General features: G+C 49.1%; 1 protein-coding gene across 1 annotated transcript in view; it reads right to left on the reverse strand.

Annotated features, from left to right (window-relative positions):
* ZHX2 (zinc fingers and homeoboxes 2) overlaps positions 1 to 11502 on the reverse strand; it is a 173004-nt gene extending 161502 nt beyond the window's left edge. The window contains exon 1 of the mRNA XM_082674929.1: positions 11140 to 11502. The gene's annotated coding sequence lies outside the window, so the exon portion shown is untranslated. The remainder of the gene's footprint in view (positions 1 to 11139) is intronic.
* Positions 11503 to 25820: the final 14318 nt, after the last annotated feature.

Raw genomic sequence — 25820 nt, forward strand, 5'->3', positions numbered from 1 at the left:
GAGGTGTCTACAACCCAGGCCACCAACAGAGCCCCTTCACCCAGCTGGGGAAAACCAGGGGACTGTCAACTCAGCACAAAGGACCCAAGGCCATTCCTTCCCTGGCTCACCTTGACCCCCACCAGTATTATCCACTAGGTCTTTTCTCAGTCTGGGAGCACAGGAATTGCACTCTGGCTTTGGAGGTAACAGAGCCAGACCTGGAGTGTCTACAGCCCGACCGGGGACACCCGTGAGTTGAAGGAGAGCTAGTGTTGGGCTCTGTGGACGGACCCACCATTCCCAGGACAGGCTCAGCAGGTCTGAGGAGGGCGCAGATGGCCAGTTTCCTTCATCTCTGGCCACTGCTTGGTCACTGGGTGACGGCTCTTCTGTGGGGTGGGGATGAGGCTCCCAGTCACAGATCCAAAGCATCAGGACATCCCTCAAACTCCCGTGACTCAGAGGCAGCCTCATGACACACAGGTCCGAGGCTAGTGCCAGTCAGCACTTCTGAGGCACTGCCTGGGTGTTGGGCGCTGTGCTAAGTTCCTCACAGGTATTCGGGTTCCCTGAAATCTGCACAGCAGCCCTGTGAGCAGGGATTCTGCCTCTGCAGGTCCAGCTAGGCTCGCTGTGTGTGGTTGCAAATGCACACATTCTCCAGCCAGACTGAGGGCCCCTCCGGGGAAGGGGTGGTGGCTTGATTTTCTGTCCCCACCCTCGCTCCCATCCCCCCAACACGGAGCACAGTGCCCTACACACAAGGAGCAGGGTGGCTGCAGGGCCAGGGCAAGGGTGAGGTAAGGGGCAAACTAGGCACCCAGGATGTGAAATTTAAGGAGGCGCTGTTACTCTCTCTCAGGTGCCAAGCCTGCACTTGCTGACCTTGAGAGCAAACACTGTCTTAGGTTTCACACACTGGGTGCCTCACTTGCTAACCGGTCCTGGACCCGGGTAGGGAGCTGGTCAAACTGGTGTGTGTGTGTGTGAAGCCTGCTCCTCTGCTCTCTAACCCTGTGACTGACCTTCCTCGTTCAGTGCCTCAGTTTCCTCACCCGGAAAATGGACCTTATGACAATGCCAAGGGTTGGCGAAGATATGGAGGAATCAGAATCCCCATACGCTGCTGGTGGGAATGTAAAGTGGAAACAGCCAGGAGAACAGTTTGGAAGTGTCTCAAAAAGTTAAACACAAAACCCAGCAATTCCACTCCTAGAAATCTCCCTAAGAGATGAAAACACATGTCCACACAGAGACTGCACACGAATGTTCACAGCAGCATTATTACAATGGCTAAGACGTAGAAACAACCCAATTGCCCATCAGCAGGTCAATGGATAAACAAAACAGCCCATGACACCACTGTGGTATGATATGAATTGTGTCCTGCCCAAATTCTTTTGTTGAAGCCCTAACCCCAGAATGTGACTGTATCTGGAGTCAAGGCCTTTAAGGAGGTGATTAAGCAAAAATGAAGCTGTTAGGGTGGACCCTAGTCCAATCCGACTGGTATCCTTACAAGAAGAGGAAACTGAACACAAGAAGAGACACCAGGGAGGCACGTACACAGAGAAAAGACCATTTGAGGACACAGTAAGAAGGTGGCCTTCTCCAAGCCAAGGAGAGAGACCTCAACAGCAATCAAACCTGCAGACATGTTGAATCTGGACTTCCAGCCTCCAAAACTGTGAGACGTCTGTTCTTTAAGCCACCCAGTCTGCGGTATGTGGCTACGGCAGCCCCAGCACACTAATACGTGTGGTCTAGCCATACGATGGAATATTACTAGCCATGAAACAATGAAGTACTGATGCATGCTATAACATGGATGAACATCAAAAACATGCCAAGTGGAAGAAGCACATGAAAGACCCCATGTTATACAATTCCTTCCACAGGAAACGTCAGTAAAGGCGAATATATAAAGACAGAGAGTCTAATCCGTTGTTGCCGAGGGCTGTGGGAGAGAGGGTGGGAGATGGGGATGGAGAGTGACTGTCAACGGGCACAGGACCTCTTTCTGGGGTGATGGGAATGTTCTGAAATTAGACTGTGGTGATGAATACATACCTCTGTAAATATACAGAAAGTTAACTGTACACTTTAAATGGGTGCATTTGAAGGTATGTAAGTTGCTTCTCAAGCTATTTTTTTAAATTGTGACTAATGCTAATATCTATGCTACAGAGATGCACAGGGCCTGGCACTTGGGACTTCTTATTATACTCAAATAAGTATCTGTTGCTCAACTGAAAGTTGCCTAAAGTGCCTCATAGTTCCTTTAGTTTTATGGAGACCTTTGGGAAACTAAACTGGGCTGCCACCTGTGATTCTGTGTCCCTAAGTGACCTGTCCCGGCCCACACAGGACTCCCCAATCAGCGACTTCTAGCTGAGGCATGCCTGCCTGATGTGGCTAAAACTGATCCGGTCTGGGATTGCACAGACCTGTGCTGGAGTTCCGGCTCTGCCCTTCCCACTATCTGCTTAGCAGGATTGCCACACAAATGACCTGGGCTATGGTGTTAAGGGTGTGTGGGGCCTACACACAGTTGACATTCAATACCTTGGGAAAACCCCCCACGCATAAGAAGGCCCTTTGTCAGGCCCTGAATGCACACCCATCCTTGTGTCATCCTCAGTGCCGGCTGGTGACTCCGCCCTCTGCGCTAATCAGTGGGGGAGGGGCCCCAGCCCTCTCGCTGGAGCTGCAGGTGCAGAGGGTAGGAGAAGCTGCATGTGCCCCTGCCTTAGGAGCATCAGGTGTGGTGTAGGATTGCCTGACTTGCAGAGACCTTGGACAAAGGGCTTCCCCACTCTGTGCTTCTTCATCTGTGAAATTGGGATAACAGAGTCCTCATAGCTCCTAGAAGCGCTGTGAGCTAACCCACAAAAGGCACTCAGCTTTGCGCCTGTGATGTCAGAAAGCTAAGCGCCAAATGACCGTGAACTTCCTGAGAGCAGGGACGTTCTTTTCTTCCTCTGGTAGGTGCTCAGTGAGTGTGTGCTGATTGGACAGAAAAACAGAAGGGGGGAGGGAAGGTACTGTGATGGGGCTGGCTGGTCAGGGGAGTCCGAAGGAGACAGAGGGCCTTGAGTTAGATTGTACAGAAGAGGGAAAGCCATACACTGCCATACGATCCTGTAACCTGAGGCCAATTCCCTTATTGCTCTGAGCCTCAGTTCCCCTAAGCTTGATGAGGCGATCCCTCAACTTTCTTCCTGCTAGAACACTCCTTGAGCCTATTAATGCACCATTAATAATCAATTAATAATTATTATAATTAATAATAATTGATAATAATGCTATTATTCTCATCCCCCCATCGTCCCCCTCCGGGGATGCCAGAGGACATTAGACTTTCTACCTGGAGACCCATAAATCCCATTTCTAAAAGTGCCGGAGTCAGGCCATGTCCCATTTCAGTGTCGACTCCTGCCCTCTGTCTTCGGAGGGTCTACCATTAACCCACCAGTGATCCAGACCGTTTCTACCCTTCGGCTCCGTGGGCCCAGGAACCTTTGCTCTTGGAAACAACGTGAAGTCTTCCAGCTCTCCTGAGCTGTGTGGCTCTGGTAGAAATTCACTGCCTGCTCAGAATCAATTAAATTCCAGGCCGTTCTACAGGATAACGCGATCTTGGCACTCCGTTAGGGCAGGTTAGGTGAGGCTCTGTTCCTCTCCGCTCCTGCCTGGAGCCACCAGCATCCCTTCCCCTCGATTTCTTGGCCGGGGGGTGGTGGGGCAGTCTCTTCTTCCAGCTTCCAGCTGTGAGTCCATATCTCCCCTCCTCCAGCCCCTGTCATTCTGGCCTTTCCTTACCCCCTCGGGGCCACCACCCACCCTAAACACTTTGGCCGTGACATCCAGCTCTGACCAGGCTGGGTACAAGTACCTTAAAGGTGCTGTTTCCAAAAAGACAAGAGTGCCATGCAAAGCAAAATAGTTTCTAAAAGTCCTCCTGCACAGGCCAGGGAGGTTCTGTGGGGGCTCCGGGTACACACAGGGGCTAAGGGAGCCTGAGATGGCTTTTCCGTTCGAGCAGTTCGGCCCAGTCTCATATTTTGAAAACAGCGGGAAAAGTAATGCCAGCTGAAAGGAGTTTTCTGTGTGCTATTTAACTAAATGGCCCTGCAGCTGGAGAGAAGCACGGGCAGACGTGTAACGATTCAAGGGCTCCCAGTTAACAATGATCCTCTTTTATTGTATAAAGACAGCGACGCAGCCATTCTCCTCCCTCCCAATGCCTGCTCTCTCTACCTGCTTCCCCCACTGGCTGGCATGGCTGTTCAGCGTCCGGAAAGTAGCACCCAGCTTCTCCTCCCACCGTCTCCAACTCTGCAGCTTTCAGCCCACTGGGATTCCTTTTCTCGCTGGAGCCAGGGAGGAGAGGGTGGAGAGGGTGCCGTGCTCCCTAGAGAATGTTCTGGTAGAGACACTGATAGAGGCTGTCTTGGGGGTGGGGTGTGGGGGCTAAGGATAACAGGCACAGATCTGTTTTGACTAAAGGCACGAACACACGCACGCAAGCCTGTGTGCACTCACCCCTACACTCCTTTAGCAGAAAAGCTGTCAGACTGTCCAGAAGCTCATTCTAAAAGTGTCCCTTCTCCCGCCATTATTCTTCCAGGCTGGGGTGGAGCTGGCCTCCAGAACACTTCAGAAAGACCTGGCGATGACCAAGGGCGTCGGCTTTAGAATCAGACTGATGTGAGTTCGAATCTTGGCGACCTTCTCTCTGTGACCTTGAGCAAGCATCTGGGCGCTCTGAGCTGTGGCCTCCTGTCTTTAACAAGGGGCCCCGCCACGGCTCTCAATGTGTTCCTCAGGGTCACACTGAAGGACGCAGTGGAGAGCAAGCATTCGGCAGGGCGCCTGGCACAAGGTAGGTGCCCAGTTGTTGGAAGTTGTTGCTGCCCCGAGGATGGCGGCACTGTGTTTGTGGTGTGTCTGGGTGTGCAGGGAGATCTGTATTCATTCCACCTCATCAGCCAGAGTGGACAAGGCTGGGGTCTGTGGCAGGGCGGAGATGGCGGTCGGGGGGGGACACAAATGTCAGCCCTGCTGAGGAGTGTTTTCCTTGAGGCTTTCTGCGACACTGATTTAAACCGTCACGTTGGCCCAGCCCATGCGTGCGCGCATGCGGCCTCCTCCGTGTAGATTCTGGTCCTTCCTTGGTTTTCTGCAGATGTTTTGGAGCCCAGAAGCTGCAGCTGCAGGCATCCAACCAGCCCAGAAGATCTCATTCATCTTTTTCTCTCTACCCTTCCTGACAGCAGGCTCCTTCTTTCTCCCACAGAGTCTGTTCTGGGCCCCCGACAGGGAGGATTCCCTCCCAGAGAAAGAGCTAATTCAGTTCGGCCACCCTCCAATGCCCCAGAGACACAGGAATCCACTCCCTGCCTGGGGCTTGATGGCAAATGGTTCGCAGGATTGGGCTGGTTTCCCCCTGCCTGGTGAACCCAGAGTGGCTTTAAACCCAGGACAGTAAACCCAGCACACGCTTCCCATTTTTCCATCCCAAGCAAGCCTGTGCACCCCTAAAATATACTCTGAACCTCTTAGAACCGAAGTCAGTGAATGCCTGGGTCACACTCCTTAAGATCGATCCCCCATGAATCAAGAGCACAAGCGTTTCATTCACTGCAGGTTTTATGTGGTAAATACTGTTGCAGTGAAACATTGTGTAATACGATTTAATCTCTACTAAGTGTTTCTAGCACTAGGGGACCGGAGCTGGGCAGAAAGAGGAAGAAAGTATGCAGAACTGTGGCTCTTAACACGTAAATTGTTCACCAGGGGGTAAGGAGAGGTGTCAGCAAGAAAACCGACTCTGGTCTTTTTTTTGACTCCATTTTAAAGTTTGGGTGGAACGTGATGGACCGTTGCCAAGACTGTTTATCTCCTTGGGGGCTTGTTACATGTGCATATGTGTGACACACACACACACACACACACACACACACACACACACACACACCATTGCCAATCAATCCCTCTTAAGTGCATGACTTCAAGCATAGGAAGAGGAAACAGATTGGGGGTGGATGCTCTTAAAATCCCAACCTGTTCGATGTAGGGTAGGGGCGAGGAATCCAGAGGACTTTCTTTTTTTCAACTACAAATGAAACTACCTTGTCAATGCCAAAAACAATGCCCACTTTATTGTCTACCACAGGGGTATGTGAGCAGCTAAGCATCCTTTCAGAACTGCGCTGTCTGGATTTGACCATGACACAGCACATTACAGTACCTGAAGACTGCACCAGGGTCCCCCTGTGATATTCAGGAAGAGATTTCCATGTCAGTAGTTGCTCAGACTTGCCACAAATGAGCATATATGTGTATGGAGGAGGGGGGGTAGGGAGGAGAATTGCAATGAGATGGGGACAGTTGGGGTCTCGAAATCTACGATAAGAATCCATGCATGTTAATTACCTCAAGGAGAGAAGAAAGTCACATCCTAGAGGTGGCGGCAGTGATTATGATGGCAGAGGAGATGATGGTGATAACAGGTAACGTTCACTGCGAATAATCCGCGTGTTAGGCGCTGTGCTAAGCTCTTTTATAAATCTCTTCTTAAGCTTCACAACAACCCAGAAGGCAGCTGCTGGAAGAATCTCCATTTTAGAGATGAGGAAACTGAGGTTTAAAGAGGTATGTAATAGCCCCAAATCATAAAGCTATTACTTGAGCAGAGAATCAGGGGTGTTGGTCCTTGCTGGAGGAATCCAGCGTGGGGAACCTGACCGGAGGCCCTCTGATAGCATCCCCTCCTTTAAAAGCAAAACTGAAGGGTCACGACCAAAATTATTCTGCTGATGAGTGGTGGAGTTGCAGGTGGGGCCTGGGGAGTCCGAGGGTCAGGAAAAAAGCAAGCGTCACGTCTGGGGAGTAAACTGGTACCCTTCCCAGTGTATCCAGTTCCACTCACTGAGTTACTGCACAAGGAGAGCTAGTTACTTCCTGGTGACAGCCGACTGACATCAGGTTAATTTTGGATTCCTATTGGCAGGACCTAAAAGAAAATCTCTCTCACTTTCTTAGTGTGCTGTCTTCTTTTTGCCCCAAGGCAGAACTGGTCCCCTGGTCTGAAACTTTCCAGAACTCATTTTAGTTCAAATAAGAACCAAGCTGATTCATCTCCGTAAGGCACACGGCTGTCAGTCTTACCTTCCAAACATCTGACGCTCCCTCCTCAGAAGCCTGCCATGGCTCCCCAGTACCTACAGATTAACAGCCAACCTCCTCTACGTCCATCCCCAAGTGTGGCGGCATCTCTTTGCACAACCTTCCCTGCATCCCCCTCTCCATCTCCCCAGAATACACACAGCTCTCAGGACGCGGTTTTAACTTCATCAGGAGTAACCTCCTCTTCTCATCTGAGGCCACTAACGCCTTATCTGCCAACTCAACAACCGTTTCTCCATTCACCCCTTCTGCCTTACATGCTGAACCCCAGTTTGCTCGTGGCAGTGATGTGCCTAACTAAAAACACGGCATTGCCCCTTCCCGGTAGGGTTGGGTGGCCATGTGGCACAGTTCTGGTTGAGCTAAGGGCAGAAGTTCCTGAGAGGGGTGTCCCTCTCCAAATGTAACAGTAAAGCCACACTAGGTAAATGCTCTTCGTGCCTCACTCATCCTACTTCCCCTTTCCTAGTGTGCAGGTGTGAGGCCTGGAGATGCAGTGGCCACCTTCCTACCACGAGGTGACAGACCTAGGGCCAAAGGCCTATACTCTACGGGTGGCAGAGTAGAAAGACAGAGCCTGGGTCCCCAGTGGTACAGCTGAGGCATGGTCCCACCCACTTTCTTGTTGTCTGACACAAATAAGCCCCCATCTGGTTAAGTCACCGGTGGGCAGGATTTCTGTTGCTAACAGGTGAGTTCAATGATACCCAACACACCGCCAGACATTGTTCTTCCTCAGTCATGGGTCAGTTCTGATGCTACCCCCTCTGGGAAATCCTCCATGGGTCCCTCAGAACACAAGAACTGCACCCTTCATTGTACTTCCACACTAGTTACTTTTCTCAATTCTAGTACCTATTTAATCCTGCTTTATTTGGCCTGCTGGCTGCTCAAATTCCTAGCGGGTAAGGGGTCTTGGTCTCACTGACGTCTCCATAGTGTCTGGAGCAGTGCTTTGCATCGAGGTTAGATAGATGTTCTATCTCAGCAGCACCTCTAGAACGTCTGGAGCAGTGCATTGTCTGCAAACGTGGAGTGTGCGTGTTCTGGGGTCTGGCATCTGCTCGCTAGCTGTTTGGTCTTGGGCAAGTTAGAGGACCTCTCCGTGCCCGTTTCCTCATCTATAAAAAGGAGAGGATGACAGTACTTTACCCCGCAGGGTTGTCACGAAGACAAAATAGTTTAATCCTAAGCACTTAGAATGGTCTCTGGCATATAAAATTGCTTCATGACTCTAGGCTTTTATTAGTGTGATGAATATTACAGTTGCGGAATGAACAAATAAATCAACACACAGCTGCTAAATGAATGAATTAAGAGATGAAAACTAGGAAAATTCCTGAGTTCGGACCACTGGGCCATGGTCACTGTTCCCTCTTTTCTGCCTTCGCTTTTCATTCTAACTACAACTTCCCATATCTGGGGAGCTGCTATACTGGAGTGTTGTAAGGCTTGGCTTCAAACATGGCATTTGATTTTTGCCATGCGGCTTTGGGTCAGTTTGTTTCACCTCTCTGAGCTTAAGTTTCTTCCCCACTAAGCTTGGGATAATAATAGTATTTATCTCATAGGGTTACGGTGAGAATTAAATGATAAAGCATGTAAAATATACAGCATTATGCCCGGCATACTGAAACAGTGTCAGCCATTGTCATCAAACACCGTCATTATTGTTTTTGTCAAATGCATGGCATCCCACTGAATCAATGGTCCTGGTGTGGATGGGACGCTTGGGGTGGGGTCACCTTTTGGCATGTCAAGGTACACTGCATTTACATTGGGAGAATACTTTTCTTGAGTGCCAACGAACATTTGTGGCATTTTGATTTTTTCCCTTTAAACGGGGATTAGCTAATATATCCGATTTACCCCAGAACGTTGGCCTCCAAATTTTCCCCTTAAAAGCTGTTAACTTCAAGTGGATCCTTAGTTGACACCAAACCTGGCCGCAAGGTACGCGTGCACATGAGAACAATCGCAAAGCAGAGTGTTTAAACGGCAATGATATTCCCACAGATCGCGGATCCAGTCATTGTCGGTGATGCATTTCAATCTTACTTGTAGATTTCCCGCCTTTGGCCTTAAAAGAAGATGTGTATACAGCTTGATATAACTTTCCCTTTAAACTGAAACCGTTATGTTAGCCCCATTCAAGCACTTGGCGGCTCCATTAATCTATTTTTACCATTAAACGTGCCATTTTACAAGATATTTATTCCACTTGGTTGTCATCCAAATGCTTTTTGACATCACTGCCCCGGGACTCAAGTTCTTTAACTGCCCTCATAAATAGAAAATCCCCTTTTGACGGAAACCTTGAAGAGCTCTCTGAACCTCACTCTCTCACTTCAACAGGCATTAATTTCTGCTCTACATAAAGGAGAGTGTGTGTGAGTGTGTGTGTGTGTGTGTATGTGTGTGTTTTAAGAGGGTAACTGTGGGAGGTCTGAGCGACCCAAGGGATGAAGGGGAGGGATGCCCGCTCCCCAAATCCTGCCCAGCTGGGCCTGCCTCAGACTCGGGGAGCTGCTAACTTAGAGGCAGAAGGCGATCATCAGGGAGCAGGTAGGTCAGAACTCTAGGGCCCGAAGAGACTTGGAGATCCCTGGGGCCCAAGCTGGGCAGCGACACTTTCAAAGGGGAGGGGTCCAGGGAAAGTCATTATTTCCTCACCTTCCTCCTCCCTCACCTCCCAGACAAACAAAAGGCCATCGCGGCAATAGCTGAAGGCAGAGACCCCACTGGCTTTGAAGCCGATCCATCAGGTGGAAGCCTGAGCAAATCACAACTTGGCTTCCCCGGCAAGTTTTCTCCGCAGCCTAACACACCACCCTCCTCCTCCCGGTCGTGCGCCGCCGCCTCCCGAGCTCCGCACAGCGACGAGGCCGAGGGGACGGTGCTGTGATGCTCACTGGTTTCCAACTTTCCGCTCCTTTTCCAGCCTCCTGCAAAGCGGCTGGGAAAGGGGCAAGTTTGCAAAGGCGAAGATACCAAGTCCTGGGGACGCCACAAAGGAGCCGCAACACCAACAAAGATGAACCTCTCGTGGGGCAGACGAAAAGCGCCAGCTGCCGTTCCGGGGGGCGATCGTGGGCTTGGGCGGGCTGCGGGCGCGGGCCCGCGGGCGGCGGGCAGCCGGGCCCGGGGGTCCCCAGGGTCCCCCGCCGCCCCTCCCCACGCGGGTTTCCCGGCACCTGAGCGGGGCGTGGGGACAGCGACGCACTCCGGCCCGGCCCCCGGCAGGTAGCTCGGGCGGCCGCCCGCCCGCGCCGCGCGCCTGCTGCCTGCAGCCACCAGGAGCGCGGAGAGGAGAGGCAGCCTCAACCCACGGCGTCATGCTTCCTGCCACCACATTACGGCGAATCGTCACCGGGAGAGGGGAGAAGAGGGGAGAGCGGGGGAGGGAGGGGAGCACACACACGCAGCCCCCCGCCTGCCAAACCCCGCGGAGCCGGGGCCACGTCCCGGTGGAGTCCCCGCGGGACCGGCCCCGTTCGCACAAAGCGCCGCAGTTTGGCCAAGAAGGGAGGGAGCCGGCCACGAAATAAATAAATAAAAACAGAGTCGGGTCTACGTAACGCCCTGTCGAAAGCGGACGCCATATTTTTTTGTGGCTTATGTCGACATAGGGAAACGTAGACATGTTTTTCCTCCTCCTCCTCCTTCTCGGTCTGCCTCCCATTGATCCAAACTTGTAATCAAAACTCTTTAAAAAAAATCTCCCCCACCTCTGGATCCTCTGATCTCCTCCTACCCGCAAAAAGAGCCTGCACCCTCCCTCCCGCCCCCCCCCCCTTCCAATCGCAAACCCGGCCAAGTCCCATTAACAACACGTTTTCGGGAGCCGCGGCGGCGGCTGCGGCAGCGGTGGGAAAGTTGGGCTGGAGTGGCCGGTGCCCGGCGTGCGGGGCTTGGGGCCGGCGGCGCCGGGCGGGGGGTGCTCCGCGCCGGGGCGAAGTTTCTTACCTGCGCCGGGGCTGGGAACGCGGAGACCCGGGCTGGGAACGCGGAGACGCTGCACGGGCGTTCCAAAATGGAACTCTGCTGGCTCCCCCCACCTACTCCCCACTCCCCACCGGGCGCCCGGCTCGGGCTCCGTGGGAAAGAGGGGGAAAGCCAGCCTGCCAGACAGACAGACAGAAGAAGCCCCCGTTCGGAGAACAGTGGCCAAAATTTTTAGAAAGAAAGGAAAAAAAAAAAAAAAAAAAGAAGGAAAAAAAAGGGGAAAAAAATGTCTCGATCAGTGGGGAATCTACGCCAAAACCCACATGATCTGTAACGTCAGCATGCGTATTTGCATACGATACCACCACCCGAGCTGCCACCCGGGCTCGGGTTCCGCAGAAAGTTACAAAGTGAAATTCAGCCCCCTCCGGAGACGCCGGCGAAATGTCATTTTCAGGCGGGAGCCGGGGGGGAAGCTAGCCCTAAAGACGCTGGTTACTAGCCAAGGTTGGGGGGAGGGCAGTAAATTAACTTAAAAGTCTGAGCCCAGTAACGGACTCGGTGGAATTTCTGCGAGGGGCGGAGGGGGAGGCGCGAGAGAGATCATTGAATATTAAGCAGGACCCGGCGCGGCGGCCGCGGCCGAACCCTCCCGCTGCAATACCCATTTTCTTTATGAAAAGTTCAAGGTGTCACTGATGAGCTCAACAAACTGTTGATCTTGACCACGTGGAGTGGCGGACGGAGGGACCGCGGGGCTCGGCTGCTCGCCCTGAACCGGCGGCACCCGGGATCCCGCGTTCCTGCCGCAGCCCAAGGGGCAGCGCGAGGGTGGGGCTGCCGCGCGCCCCCGGCTCTGCCTGCTTTCTCCCGCCTTCGGACTCAAAGAAATAATAATAACTTAAAAAAAAATTTTTTTTTAAGTGAGACACATTTAACTCCTGGAATAGTAATGAGAGGGCTTGGGGTAGGGAGGGTAAGAAAGAGCCCCTCACTTATATAACGAGTCGAAATTAGATGACTTTTGCTGGAGAGATTCTGAGATTTCCGCTTGCGCCAGGTCTGAGGTTGGTTCAACATCCTCAAACTTTTCCCCTAAGAGCCAATAAACAAACAGACGCCCCGGGAGCTGACTTCAACTCTTGTCGGGCCAGCTTTCGCAGGGATTCTCAGACTTCGAGAAATGCACACCCCTGCGGCGCTCGCAGGGAAGTTCCTCGGAAGCGAGGCGGGTCTCTTTTGGAATTGGAACTCCGGCGTTCCTGGCGGGAGGGCATCCCTAACCGCCGCCGCCCCCCGGATCCCCTCCGGCGCCTGAGAGCAAAGGCGAGTCAGGATCTCGCCGCTCTTCGCCTGCGGCCTCTGCAACCGTGAGCTTGCGTTTGGGGCGCGGCGTTCCTGCTAAAGCGCTCAGCTGCGGAGCTCTAAGGGATCTGGGATTCAGGGGACGCTTTGGAATCTCACGGAGAGCAACCTGTCTGCGCCGCCCGCTCCTGCCCGGATGGACCAGTTTCTCCTCCGTGGGCATCGCGGCGCGTTAGCATCTCCCAGGTGTGAGCTGAGCGTGAGCGCGCACGAGCCAAGCGGGGACAAGGGGATACTGTCTGGGGTCCACTTTTGACGTCCGAGCGCGGCGAGGAGACAACGGGAGCCTGGGGCTGGGAGGCTCAGCGGAGTCCCCGCCTGCCCTGAAGATGAGCAGGGGCGGAGTGTCGGGGCTTCCCGGCCGGCCTTTGCTCCGGGGAATTAGAACGAACTCTAGCGGCGGCTTGCGACTCGGCTCTGGGCGCGAGGGCAGCAACAGGTGGCCGTGTACGGCGGAGTGGCTGGAGGCGAGGACAGGGACTGGGGTGAAAACGGCTGGCTCTGGGGCTGACTGCGAGGCCAACGCACCTGGAGACCTTTTGGCCTTTTCCTAGGATGAGGGGGAGAAAGTAGCTACAAAGTTTTTCTAGGGTCCCTCCTAGGGCTCCAATTTCTCTAACAGAACCCCTTCTTTGCGTCCCCAGAAATTTCTGCAATAAAAATAGCTCATATGCAAAACTGTGTTACTGGCTTGCACCTGTTTGTTCCGTTACTGCTGATGTAGGGTTTGTTTGTTTGTTAGTTAACGGTGCATAAAACTAGGTCCTGGCCTTGGAGGGGGTCTCTCGGGAGGTGCTCTCCTACCTGAGAGGCGAACTGCCCTGGCCGGCCCTTAAAGGATTCCGTTAAGAACTTCCTGTATGACTAGGATCCAGTTAGCGCCGCATCTTTCTCAAACTCATTTGATACCTACCGTCTAAAATCCTCATCTACTTGCCATCAGTAGCGGAATTAAGGGATGCCGATTTTTTGTTCTTCCCTCAAGGGTGTGTCTGAAGAGTGAAAGAAAAAGACCCCTCCCCCCGCAACTCTAATATTTTTATATCGCTTACTCTTGACTCTTGCAGGTCATCCCACCGTTTCCCCACCTTCCCTTGAAAGTAACTACGGTTCTTAGTTTGTTTCCATGGAAATTACTGAAACCTTAAGGAAGCTATTCCCCTTTTGAGGCGGCACCTCCTTTTGCTGGTCAACCACTCAGGAGGGGGTTCTATAAGCCACCTTTCCTCCGCCTCCACCTCGGTACCGCCTTCTTCTGGCTGGGCCAGTGAGTAATAGGATGGAAGGGTCAGGGTTGAGCCAAGCAGGGTAAACCCTCGGGACTGCCCACTGAGTTCTCATGTCTTCAGGGCACTTGGATCTCAAGTGGGGGGCCTTTGATGACTTCAGTGTCTTTAAATTGTTCAAAGTTTAGCATGGGCTGAACCTTCACTATATAAACAAACAGGAGGGGATAAAACAAGGGTGACTTTTGCATCAAGTGCTATGATTTCAGTTTGCTTTATGTATAGGTGGAGTAGATGGACCCTTATCTTAATCTTTTTTTTTTTTTTTACTGAAGTATAGTTGACTTACAACATTGTATTAGTCTCAAGTGTACAGTACTTAATCTTTACAATAACCCTAACAGGCAACGATTCTCCAAGTGTTTTGTCTTAGGTCCCTTTAGACTCTTAAAATTATTGAGGACCCCGAGTAGCTTTTGTTTACATGAGTTACATGCATCTTGATATTTACCATGTTAGAAATTGAACTGAAAAAGAAAATGGAAGCACAGGAATTTACAAACACACTTTCCGTTAGTCATGGGAGCAATGATAATATGACATGTCACGTAGCCTCTGGAAAGCTACTGTATACTTGAGAAAAAATAAAAATGACAAGGACACGTAATGTTTTAGCCCTATCACCAAAGTAAATTTTACCTTGAAGAGCCCTGGAAGGGTCTTGGGGGTCTCCAGGATCCCTGGATAATATTTTGAGAAACACTGTTATGGTAAGTTATTGTTATGTGCAATTTACAGGTGAGGAAGCCAAGCTTCTTAGAAATGTAGTAAGTCGCCCAGGGCAATGCAGGGAGCAAGGATTTAAACTGGGTTCTTCAGAGGCCAGAGCCAGATTTCTTAATGATTGTACAATTCTGCCTTTTATGAACAACCCAAGCTCCACCCTCAACCTAGAACAGCCTCTAGGGCTTCCCAAGACTACTTTTTATTAATAGCAATTACCTTTTGAGCCTTTATTATGTGCCAGCCCTTCTTACCCATTATCTTGTCAAATGCTTACAACCACCTTCCCTGCAGGTATTGTTTCTCCCATTTTACAGATGACAAAACTGCAGTTCAGAGAGGTTAAGAAGCTTCTTCAAAGTTGCTCAGCCAATAAAGAGAAGAATCTGGATTCAAATCTTTGTCTGGTGGCTTCAAAACCAAGGAAAGACAGGAGTCTATCACAGTGATTTATAGAGACCTAGCGAGGAGGAAACGACTTCTGTTCGTGATTTGGTGAGCACGAGGCCTGGCTAAAAGTCTTGAAAATTTAGAAATATCAGGAGGAGAAGCAATAAAAAGCAGCATTGCCCTGATGGGGCCCCTAATCTAATGACGACAAATCCACACTGGCGTGTAAACTCAAAAGAGACGTAGGGGAGCAGCAAAGATTTGGAATTGAGATGGGAATTGTGGGGTCATCCCACCCAGCTATCTGATCCCTGCATGCACATGCTAGATAAGTATTTTTCTAAATGAATGAAAAAAGAAAACACAAAACACAGAGAAGCAAGCTAGAAAAAGAAAGCGTCAGCAGTCCAACCAGGTACTGCTTATAGTTTTGGTAAGGGTCTTTCCACAAGTTACATTTATTTACTTTTTCTGCTATAAGACTCTTAAGAGAAATGAAAACTATTACATATCAATTTACCAACTGTAGCATGGAATGGCCACTACCGACATGTCTTACAACAAAGCGAGACAGAGGATGACCTTTCAGAACGTTCAGATTGCTTTACTCAATACCTGCAAGTGAAAGGAAGTGTGCTAGACAGAGGCTGTCTCCTTCCATGTCTGCATCCCCCCCTCGCCCCCCGCCATGGCTTGAGAATAAAACGTCACATGCCCCGAGATCAATCCCATGGCACCGGTAGCATCGGAGCTGGGACTTGATGTTTGCAAGTTTACAGCAGGAGCTTGGCTTGGCAGTGACTTGATTCTGCTTGGAGGGTAGAGCTAAACATTTACCAAATGGGGAAAACTCAGAACTTATTATTGGTTTGATGTTACAGTCTGGTTTAGTCCTTGTATCATCTCTGTAAGGAAAGCAGAACTGGTACTATTGTTCCCATTTTACAGAGAAGGTTACCGAGGCTTATAAAGGTTACAGTCATTAGTTCAAGTTCACAAACTAAATTCTGAACCACTGTATAAATCTGTCTTGTAACTGCAAGACCAATGCTATTTCTGTGCCCCTTCTTCTTCATTTGCTGTTTTACCGAAAGGGGTCTAAACGTGCCTCCTATCAGAGGTTGTCTCTCCTTTCTTGCAGAACCTTGGAAGAGAATTATCACTCAACAAGGTCTTTTTATCATATGCCATTTTATATGTACTTATGCATTTATTTGGTTGTCTCCCCACTAGAATGTAAAGTTCCTGCAGCCAGGTACTTTGTCTCATTCATTGCTGCTGTATCCCTATGTTTAAACCAACATGGCGTATCACAGGTGCACCACAAATGATTGCTGAATGAATGAAGTGCACTTCTCGTCAGGGCTTCTCCAGGTCTAGGGAGTCAATGCTTTTTAAGAGTATACACATCTTCTGTTTACCTCAAATGACCTTAGCTGGGAACATCAGTTCCCGGGGTCAAGTCTTCAATTTCTATGATGCATAGGGTTTGTGTCTGGTGAGACACTGTGGGTGGTTAGTCCTCATATGAATTCCAAGCATGAGAAACGTTAGCAATGGAAAACGTTACGTCAAATGTTTTGAACCATCCAAGATTACTTCCTTATGATAAATTCCTTGATAACTAATCACTGGGTTGAAATATACACATAATTCTAGAGTGGAAACCCTTTGCAGTGAGTGAAAGCTTCAGGAGGCATGGTACATGGTCTCGCAAGATGGCTGCAGTCAATCCTTTCCCTCACTGTATGAAAGAGACTTCACCATTAAGAGGTGGCATTTATCTCCCCTCCCCTTGAATCTGAACTAGTCCTGTGATTGCTTTGTTGCTATGAAAGGGATATTCTGAGACATGTGTGCCCAGGCCTTAAGAGACTGGCATTTCCTGACTCCTTCCTCTTGGAATTCTGCTGCCATGTTGTGAGAAGCCCAAGCTTCTTGGGGAGGCCACATGGAGGAAAATCAAGATGCTACAGACAACAGCCCCAGCTGATTTCTGGCTGACTCCCAGTCAGACTTTAGCCGTGTGAGTGAGCCATCTTGGGTGCTCCAAACTAATTCACCTCCCAGTTGACTGCAGCCCCAGCTGAGATCACATAGAGCAGAAGAGCCACTCAGTTTAACCCGGTCAACCCCCACAATCATGAGTGATGATAATCAAATAATAGTTGTTCAACACCACCAAGTTTTAGGGTAGCTTATTACACAGCAATAAGTGACTGAAGTGGGAGGTATTTTCCTTGTGTTTTCATTTGCACACATATCTGAATATTCCAGATGAGCTTCCCACTGATCTCTGTGGGATGTAGCATTCTGAGATCACAGAGAAAGCCAGACAAGGGGTGGAGGGACGGGTCCATGATGCCTGGGCTGGCCACTCCTCTGAGTCAAATGCTTTTCCTGATATCCGTTGTTTTTCACAAAACAGCTGAAGTTAGCCTAAGGACACCACACCCCCCGCACGCACACACATGCACAGGTCCCAGATCCGAAGCAGGTGAATACTCTCATGTAATATTTACCAAGCACAGATACTCAGTAGGTGCTAGAGTTAAGTTCCTGTTTGGTGTTGCCGAAAACCGAGGTTTCCATTCTTCAGAGATATGCACTGTGATGGGAACTCCAAACGCCTACCATGCACAAGGCCACCTAGAAGATGCTTCTTACACTTGGTTTCACTTAATCTTCACAACCTTCTGAGTAGGTGTATCATTTCCTTAATTTGTGGCGGAAAACTAAGACCCGTAGAGGAGTCGAACTTGAACCCAAGTTTGACTGACTGCAAATACTGCCTGCTTCTTATTACACCTTTGTGTCCCAAATGAACTCATTTGCAAACCACCTTCCCAATTTCTGCCCCAGAGGCATAGGTACCACCTGTAATATATTTATTTAACATTTCAATTTACACTGATTTACATTCAAAACTTAAATGTATGTCCTTAATAATAATCATGATAATCTTTTTATCACAATGGAAAAAGAAAAACCAATACTGATTGTAACAAATGAAAGGTAGCAGTAAAAATAATCCACAGAAAGAAACAGTGCTATTAAGCTAGCTAGATACTTTCATTTTCAGAAGGTGGAGCCAGAGGGTAAAGATGTTAGAAAGGTGTTGACGACAGGCTAACACCAAACTGATAACTTTTTCTTGAGCTAATTAAAAGGATAGAAGGAGAATTGCAAAGGAATGACTTTCTTTCCGAGTCAGGGTTATTTAATGCTGCGTCCATGCATCGTTTAAAACCTGTCCTCTAAGATTTAGCATCAGTGGATAACTTGTCATTCTCTAAATTTGCTGTGGTCTTTTCTATCTTTGTAAATGGTGCACCCGCTGCTTGGAATGCCTTCCCTCCTCAGTGCTTCAAGACTCGGATCAAATGTCACCCCCTTTGGGAAGCTTTCCTGCACTCTTCCCGAAAGAGTTAATGCCTCCTCGGAATTCCTACAGAATATTGCACTTTCTTTGAATTAGCAATTACTGCCCTGTAGTTGAATCACTTCTTTGTATTTGCTACATTCACTTGACTGTAATCCCTTGAGGACAGGTATTTTACCAGTCATCTCTGTGTCCTCCTCGCTTGCCTACCATGGACTATGGGCTAGTAGACTTCTATGATGGCCCTCAAGATTCCCAGCCTCTTGCTTATTCCAAGGTACTGCTGTGAAAGAATTTTTCAAACATAATTATAGTCTCAAGTCAGTTGGCCTTAAAATCTGGAAATTGTGCAGATTTCTGGATAGGCTTGATCTAATCTTATGAGCTCTGTAGAAGCAGATTTTGTTGAGGACGTCAGAGACATTCACAGTGTGAGAAAGATTGTACACAAGGATGATTCTCTGCTGCTGAGGTGGAGAGGCCATGTGGAAAGGAACTAAGAGCCACCTCTAGAAGTTGAGATCAGTCCCTGGCTGACAGTTAAGACAATGGGGACCTCAGTCCTGCAACCACGAGGAAGTGAATTCTGCTGATAACCACTGAGCTTGGAAGGCCCGGTATATAGTTTATCTTGGTATATGTTCTGTGGACACTTGAAAAGAATGTGTATTCCTCTGTTATTGTGCAGAGTGTTCTATAAATGTCTATTAGATCTGTGACCCAGCCCCATTCACACCCGCAAAGGCCATGTGAGGAGACCAGACTTCCACCCTGGTGTGGCTGTAACGAGGTACCACACACACCCACTGGGGTCATGTCAGAGAAGGCCAAGAGGGTAGCCAGGACTCTCATCACCACTGGTCTCAGTGGAGATGACGTAGGAGCCCGGACCTCCACCTTCACCCAACAATAATGAGGTGTCTCTCTTCTCCCTGTAGGGTGGTGTCAGTGGAGACCACATGGGAAACTGAAATACCAACCCCTGCCCAACAGTGATGGGGAGTCCCCCTCTCAGGTGCCAACAGAGGTCAAGTGGGAAACCTGGACTTCTAACCCCATCTGACAGAAACAAGACAGAGCTGCTCTCCTTTCCTATGCCAGAGTGATATCAGTGAAAGCCAGCTAAAACATAAGGTTTAAATACGACCCAGGGTCTCACAATATCACATGAATATGTCCATGTTTCAGTCTAAAATCTTATGCCATACCAAGAACCAGGAAGATCTCCAACTGAATGAAACAAGACAATCAAGAAGCACCAATGTCATGGGGCTTCCCTGGTGGCATAGTGGTTGAGAGTCCGCCTGCCGATGCAGGAGACACGGGTTCGTGCCCCGGTCCGGGAAGATCCCACAGGCTGTAGAGCGGCTGGGCCCGTGAGCCATGGCCGCTGAGCCTGCGCGTCCGGAGCCTGTGCTCCGCAACGGGAGAGGCCACAGCAGTGAGAGGCCCGCGTACCGCAAAAAAAAAAGAAAAGAAAAGAAAAGAAAAGACAACCCAGGGAAATCACTATTGTGCCGTTCCTCAGATCCAGAGGTTCCTAACTGGTCTGCCTTCTTCTCTCCACCCTTCAGAGTCTTTGTATGTTTGTAAGTGGTTTTGTTTGCAACGTCCAGGGATTTTAGTTGTACTTTGCAGGAGGAATAGGGAAAAGTACGTCTACTCCATCTTCCCAGAAGAAGAATTACTAAGTGATGGGATTTTAAAGCCATTTTCATAGGATTGTCCTAACACTTTAGGTCTCTATGATGGTGAATATACTGTTATTGCCTTATAAAGGATGCTCAGCCGCTCTTATGAAGGGAATTGGGTGCTGTGGGGACATCCCGACTGGAAGACTTGCCTTCAGTGTCCCTGGATCTTTAAGGGTCTTGATTCATTCCCTTTTAGAGAAATAAAGGAAGCATTTCCTTCTGCCCTCATTGACACAGGGCTTCTGAGCTTATCTTGCGAGCTTGAATCCCACTTCTTTCATGAAAGTCTGAAGCTTCCTGTGTGGTAGATGTGAAAGAGCACTGAAGGAGAGATCAGGAGAAGCATACTGCTGTGTGTCCATGGGCATTTCATGTCCACTTTCTGAGCCTCAGTGTCTCCATCTCAAACTCAGGAAAGGTGGGGATGGACCCAGTCAGGGTTTCCAAACTTCAACCGTTTATCCAGCACCAGTTTGAGTTTGTCATGTCGGACCACCTGCTTCTTTATATATGGAGTACTTTCCTCCACACTGACGCACTTTAAAGAGGAAACCTCACATTGCCCTGGGACCTGTGCCCCTCAGCAGGAGGGAAGCCACGCTGGCTTGGCACACCTGGGACCAGTGTTTACTTGCAGAGTCCTCTGAGGTCTCGATCCCAGCCTGAAGGAGATGGTCACTGGGGCTTGTAAATTCGATGTGCTACCTCTACCCTAACCCAGATTCTGATAAAACGTATCCTCACGGCAGCAGTCCAGTTATGGAGACCCTCCAAGCACAGTTGCCATGAGCTCTGGGGAGTGTGTTGGTAAGTGTACCCTCCCCAGACTGCAGAGGGGAAACCTGTTTTGTTTCATTTGAAAATTTCCAACCACGTCTCCCCTCTCTGCCTCCACTTCTAAGGCACTTAATTAAAAACACCTCTTTTATTCCCAGACATTTTGGAGCAGGCAATTAACATCGTGGCACTCCCTGTCTGGGAGCCCCCTTCTGCTCCCTCCATGACAGAAACTTGTTTGCCAGCATAGTCATCCTTTAAATGAAAGTGAATTAAAAATCATCTCTTCTGGAGCACTTGTGAGGAGAACTTCATGACACCTCTTATAATAATTGGAGAGCCCCAGGGGATTCAGCACAACTGGGATTAGCTACCCAGGGCTAGAATCCAGCCAGCCTCTCTCAGACCCCCTCCTGGGATGTGATGCTGGGAGGTGCCTGGGTGGGTGACCGCCCTCTGGGCAGCCCAGACGTCCCACCAACAGCTAGATGGCTCCCTAGAGGGCTGGGAAGGCACATCCCAGCGGGGGCCGAGTATAAGACTGGTTTCCCCTTCCAACTTTTCCACTGCCTAAAACGCTCCATTACATTGTTTTGAAACGTCCTAACATTATGAAGACAGCATCCCTGCCTTTTCTGTTCATTTTGCCACATCTTCAAACACTTAGAATTGTACCTGGCTCTGGAAGAATGACTCTCAATGAATATTGGTTAAATGAATAAATTCTGTAGTTGTATTCATTGGACTCTAAATTCTATTAGGCAGGGACCATTTCTGTCTTATTGCATCTCCAAGGCTTAATACAGTACTGGGCACGTGGTATGTGATCGATAACTGTCTACTGACCTGAGGTGCTCCTGAGACATGCCTCATTCATTACTTCCTGGAGTTGCTGTGGCCTCACAGTTTGGGGCAGGAGTCCAGAGTCAGGCGGTCCTGAGTGTGGATACCGACTCAGACGTTTTCTCCCTGAGGATCTGTGGCAAGAGCTTCCACACTCTGACCCTCTGTTTCCCTTGTAAGTAACACAGAGATAATAACCCCCACCCAGTTTCTTCAACCCACATGTCGTTGAGAAGATTAAATTGAAGGCACATGGCGTTAACAATTGGCAGTTATAATTGTCGTTGCTGTTGACCGGAGGTCTAGCTTCTGTTTCTCAGGCAGATAGGCACGACAGCACCACTTGGTTGGGTCTTAAGTGGAAGAACTGTGCTGGTGATACGGCAGGGAGAGCTGGGCTGCGTATCTGGTGGTGGCCTCCTGTCCACAGCCCACATGCATGATCTGGGTGCTTTGAGAATTACCTGCAGCTTGTGAAAAAGCTCACTGGAAATCCTAATCCATCCTTGATGAGACTGCATTAAGCATGCGTGCGTGTGTGTGCGTGCGTGTGTGCGTGTGTGTGTGTGTGTGTGTGTGTGTGTGTTGTGGTGGGATGGCATTGCAGGCTGATGAACGAGGACTGATAGTCACACATGACTTCAAGAAAACAATGACTTGATCATAATATAATAAATGCTGTCTTGTAGACAACGTATTATACTCCCTGGGAGTTGAGAGGGGAAATAACAGAAGGGCCCTACATGTGGTTCCTAAGTGACCCTCAGTCTTCACCTCCCTGAGGGCTGGAACAGAGAATAGTCAAGCACAGAGGTTAAGTACAGGAGCATACTGGGTGCAAGTAAGGATCCAGATCTCCTGGAATGGAATCCTGACTCCTCCACGCACGAGTTCTACTGTCTTGGGCAAGTTACCCTTCTCTGTCTCTTTGTCCCCATCTGTAAAATGGAGATAATGGTGGTAGCTACCATGTAACGTTGACCGTGAGGATTAAATGAAGCAATTCGTATAAAGAGCTGACAGCAACACCCGGGGCATCGTAGATGCGTGGGCATCATAGATGTCTACCTATTACCTACCATAATTGGATAATCTGTAATTATCCAACTGCTTTACCTTTTTCACAGGCGTTATTCTCCAGCCGACTTTTTGGTCCCTTCTCTAATCCATCATGTTCTCCTATCTCGAGTTTGTTTGGGTACAGATGTGGACCCAGCACCCGCCTGGTCCTGCCATGATAGTGTAAGGGGAGGATGACCTCAGCCCCAGAAGTACTTCCTGATGACGGCTGCCTTCTATTTATACGCCCCAGCACTGGGCTTGCTTGGAGGATACCAGCATTATACATCTGCGATGCCACCAGCTTGTCAGTCACCCGGACCCTGAAATCATCTTCTGCAGTTATCATAAAGCGTCCCAGAATTACAGAATGCTGGAGCTGATGTCAGAACCACAAAAGCCTCTTAAATCTTACAGATAGAAGTAGTCATGACCATGGCCAATGTGGGAAAGATTGGCAAGGACCAACAATTGTAAGCTTTCCTAGTTTTCAAACACACTTCTCCAGAACCCCTCCCCAGCTGTCTGCTTCTCTCCTGTTCTCTATTACCTCTTGCTCAGACTCTATAAGAGCCTCCTAACCGGTTTTCCTCCTTGTATCTTTGAGCTTCTCTGATCCAATTTCTAGAGCAGGGGTTGGGAAAATTTTTCTGTAAAGGGCCAGATAATAAATATCCTAGGCTTTGCAGGCCGTAGGTCTCTGTTTCAGCTACTAAGTTATGCTGTTGGCACATAGCAATAGCCATAGATGATACGTAAAGGAATGAGATTGGCTGTGTCTTGATAAAACTTTATTTATAGGTGCTAAAATGTAAATTTCATAAAATTTTCATGTGTCATGAATTATTATTACTATTCTTTTGTTAAACTAATTTGAAGATTTAAAACCATTCTCAGGGACTTCCCTGGTAGCGCAGTGGTTAAGAATCTGCCTGCCAATGCCGGGGACACGGGTTCAAGCCCTGGTCTGGGAAGATCCCACATGCCGCAGAGCAACTAATTCCATGTGCCACAACTACTGAGCCCATGTGCCACAACTACTGAGCCCGTGTGCCACAACTACTGAAGCCCACGCACCTAGAGCCCGTGCTCCACAACGAGAAGCCACCGCAATGAGAAGCCCGCGCACCGCAATGAAGAGTAGCCCCACTCGCTGCAACTAGAGAAAGTCCACGCGCAGCAACGAAGACCCAACTCAGCTATCAATCAATCAATCAATAAAAACATTCATAGCTTGTGGACAGCACAAAAATAGGAGGTAGGTTGGGCTTTGGTCCAGGGGCCATCGTTTGCCCACCCTGGCTCTAGAATGGCTTTTCAGAAATGCACTGCAACTACTATTATGGCCACTGCTGCTGCGATGGCACTGCCTCTGCCTCGGGATGAACCGCCAATGTCTTCCCACTGCCCCTGGAAGGTACCCCATGGTCCATCCCCCTGCCCCTGAAGGCTTGGGCTGCTTTCATCCCCTATGCCTCCAGCTCTGCCCCCAGCTCTCTGCTCCCTAGCCAGTTTGTCTTTTGGTTCCTTGAACTCTCCAAGTTTATTTCTGGCTCAAGATTCTCACCTGTACTGCTTCTCCCTCCTCGCTTGGCCAAGCAAATGCCTGTGGGTCTGAGCTTGTGTCACTGTCTCAGAAAGGCCTCCTATATCTCCTGCAATATTCCCTCTCACAGAGCTCTGTCCTGCTGCAGTATTTCTGGCAACAGGCGACTGCGTAGCCACATATTGATTTCATGCCCATCTCCCCCCTTGCCTGTAATCCCATGATGCGTGATGGGAGAGCATAGCTCCTGAACACACCTTGTTAATACATGGTTTTGAGCCCAGACCTCAGGGCCTGGCCCAGAGTAAGTGCTCAACAAATATCTGGAGAATGAAGAATCAAATACATTTTGCCTCTTTGTCTTCTCAACATCCCTGGGGAGTAGTTATCGCTCTCTCCACCATCCCCCTTATAATTGAGAAAACCTGGATTCAGAAACAACCAGTAGCTTTTCCAAGGTGTCAGAAACAATAATCAAATTCAAGGTCTCTGCTGCCATGTCCAGGGACTTCTTTTTAATGGACCATGAACATTCCCTTATGATTATTCATATATGTGTGCATATTTATATAGATAGATTTATTTTGGTATAGCTGCCCACATTCAGATGATACATAATGCGATAGAGCAAAAATTCCCTGTTGCACTTCTGTCTCCCAACCACCTAGGTCCTTTCTGAAAGCAACGAGTGGTACCTGTTTCTTCTAGAGGTCATCCATGCATATCTGAGGAAACACCTGTACTTATTCTTCTCCCTCCGCATATTTGATGTAAGTGGTGACATGACATCCATGCTGTTCTTTTTTTTGTGCTTAGCAATATGTCATAAAGACCCATATCTGACACGTTCCTACACATCTCTTCTGTGTTCCTGCAGATAGAGCTTACTTTAAATGTTTTTTTTTATGGCTGGGGAGTATTTCCTCATCTGCATGTTCCACAATTGATTTAACCATTCCCCAGTGATAGACATTTGGGTTGCTTCCAAGTTTTTGCCATTAAAAACACTGAGTAACTTTGTAAATATGTCCATTCACACATGTGCAAGCGTATCTGAAGGATAAAATTCTAGAAGTGGAACTGCTGGGTAACAGGTATGCTGCAACGAAAAAGAAAAGTCTGTCTTTTCAGAAAGCATGTTTTAGAAAGCATGACACATCATTTCTGAGATTCATAGGGACCATGACAAGTGGCCCATGGTACTGCCAGGTCAATATCTGGAGGGGAGCTGGTGGTGGAGAGCTCCCTTTCTAGGGGGACTTGAGAATCAGTCAAGTGCATTCTTCCTCCAACATTTACCCTCCATGCTGGCTGTTTAATACTATCACTCCTGTGGACTGTCTTTGAAAGGCAGGCAGCATCATATGTCATATGGTAGAATTAGCCTGGGCTTCAAGATCGAACATACCTCAAATCAGGTACCAGCTCTGAAATTATAAGCTGTGTGACCCAGAAAAGGTACTTTAACCTTTCTGAGCCTCAGTATCCTCCCCTGTAAAATGGGGCTAATAATTGCATCCAACTCACAGGGTGGTTGTGAGGATTAAATAAACTAATCTGATACATGTAAGCTATTATTATTGTTATTAACTTTGGGGTCACAAAACCCTAAGTGGCTGGACACGGAAGGATAAAAG

This window comes from Grampus griseus (genome assembly GCF_964374135.1).
Source record: "Grampus griseus genome assembly, chromosome: 17".
NCBI lineage: Eukaryota > Metazoa > Chordata > Mammalia > Artiodactyla > Delphinidae > Grampus > Grampus griseus.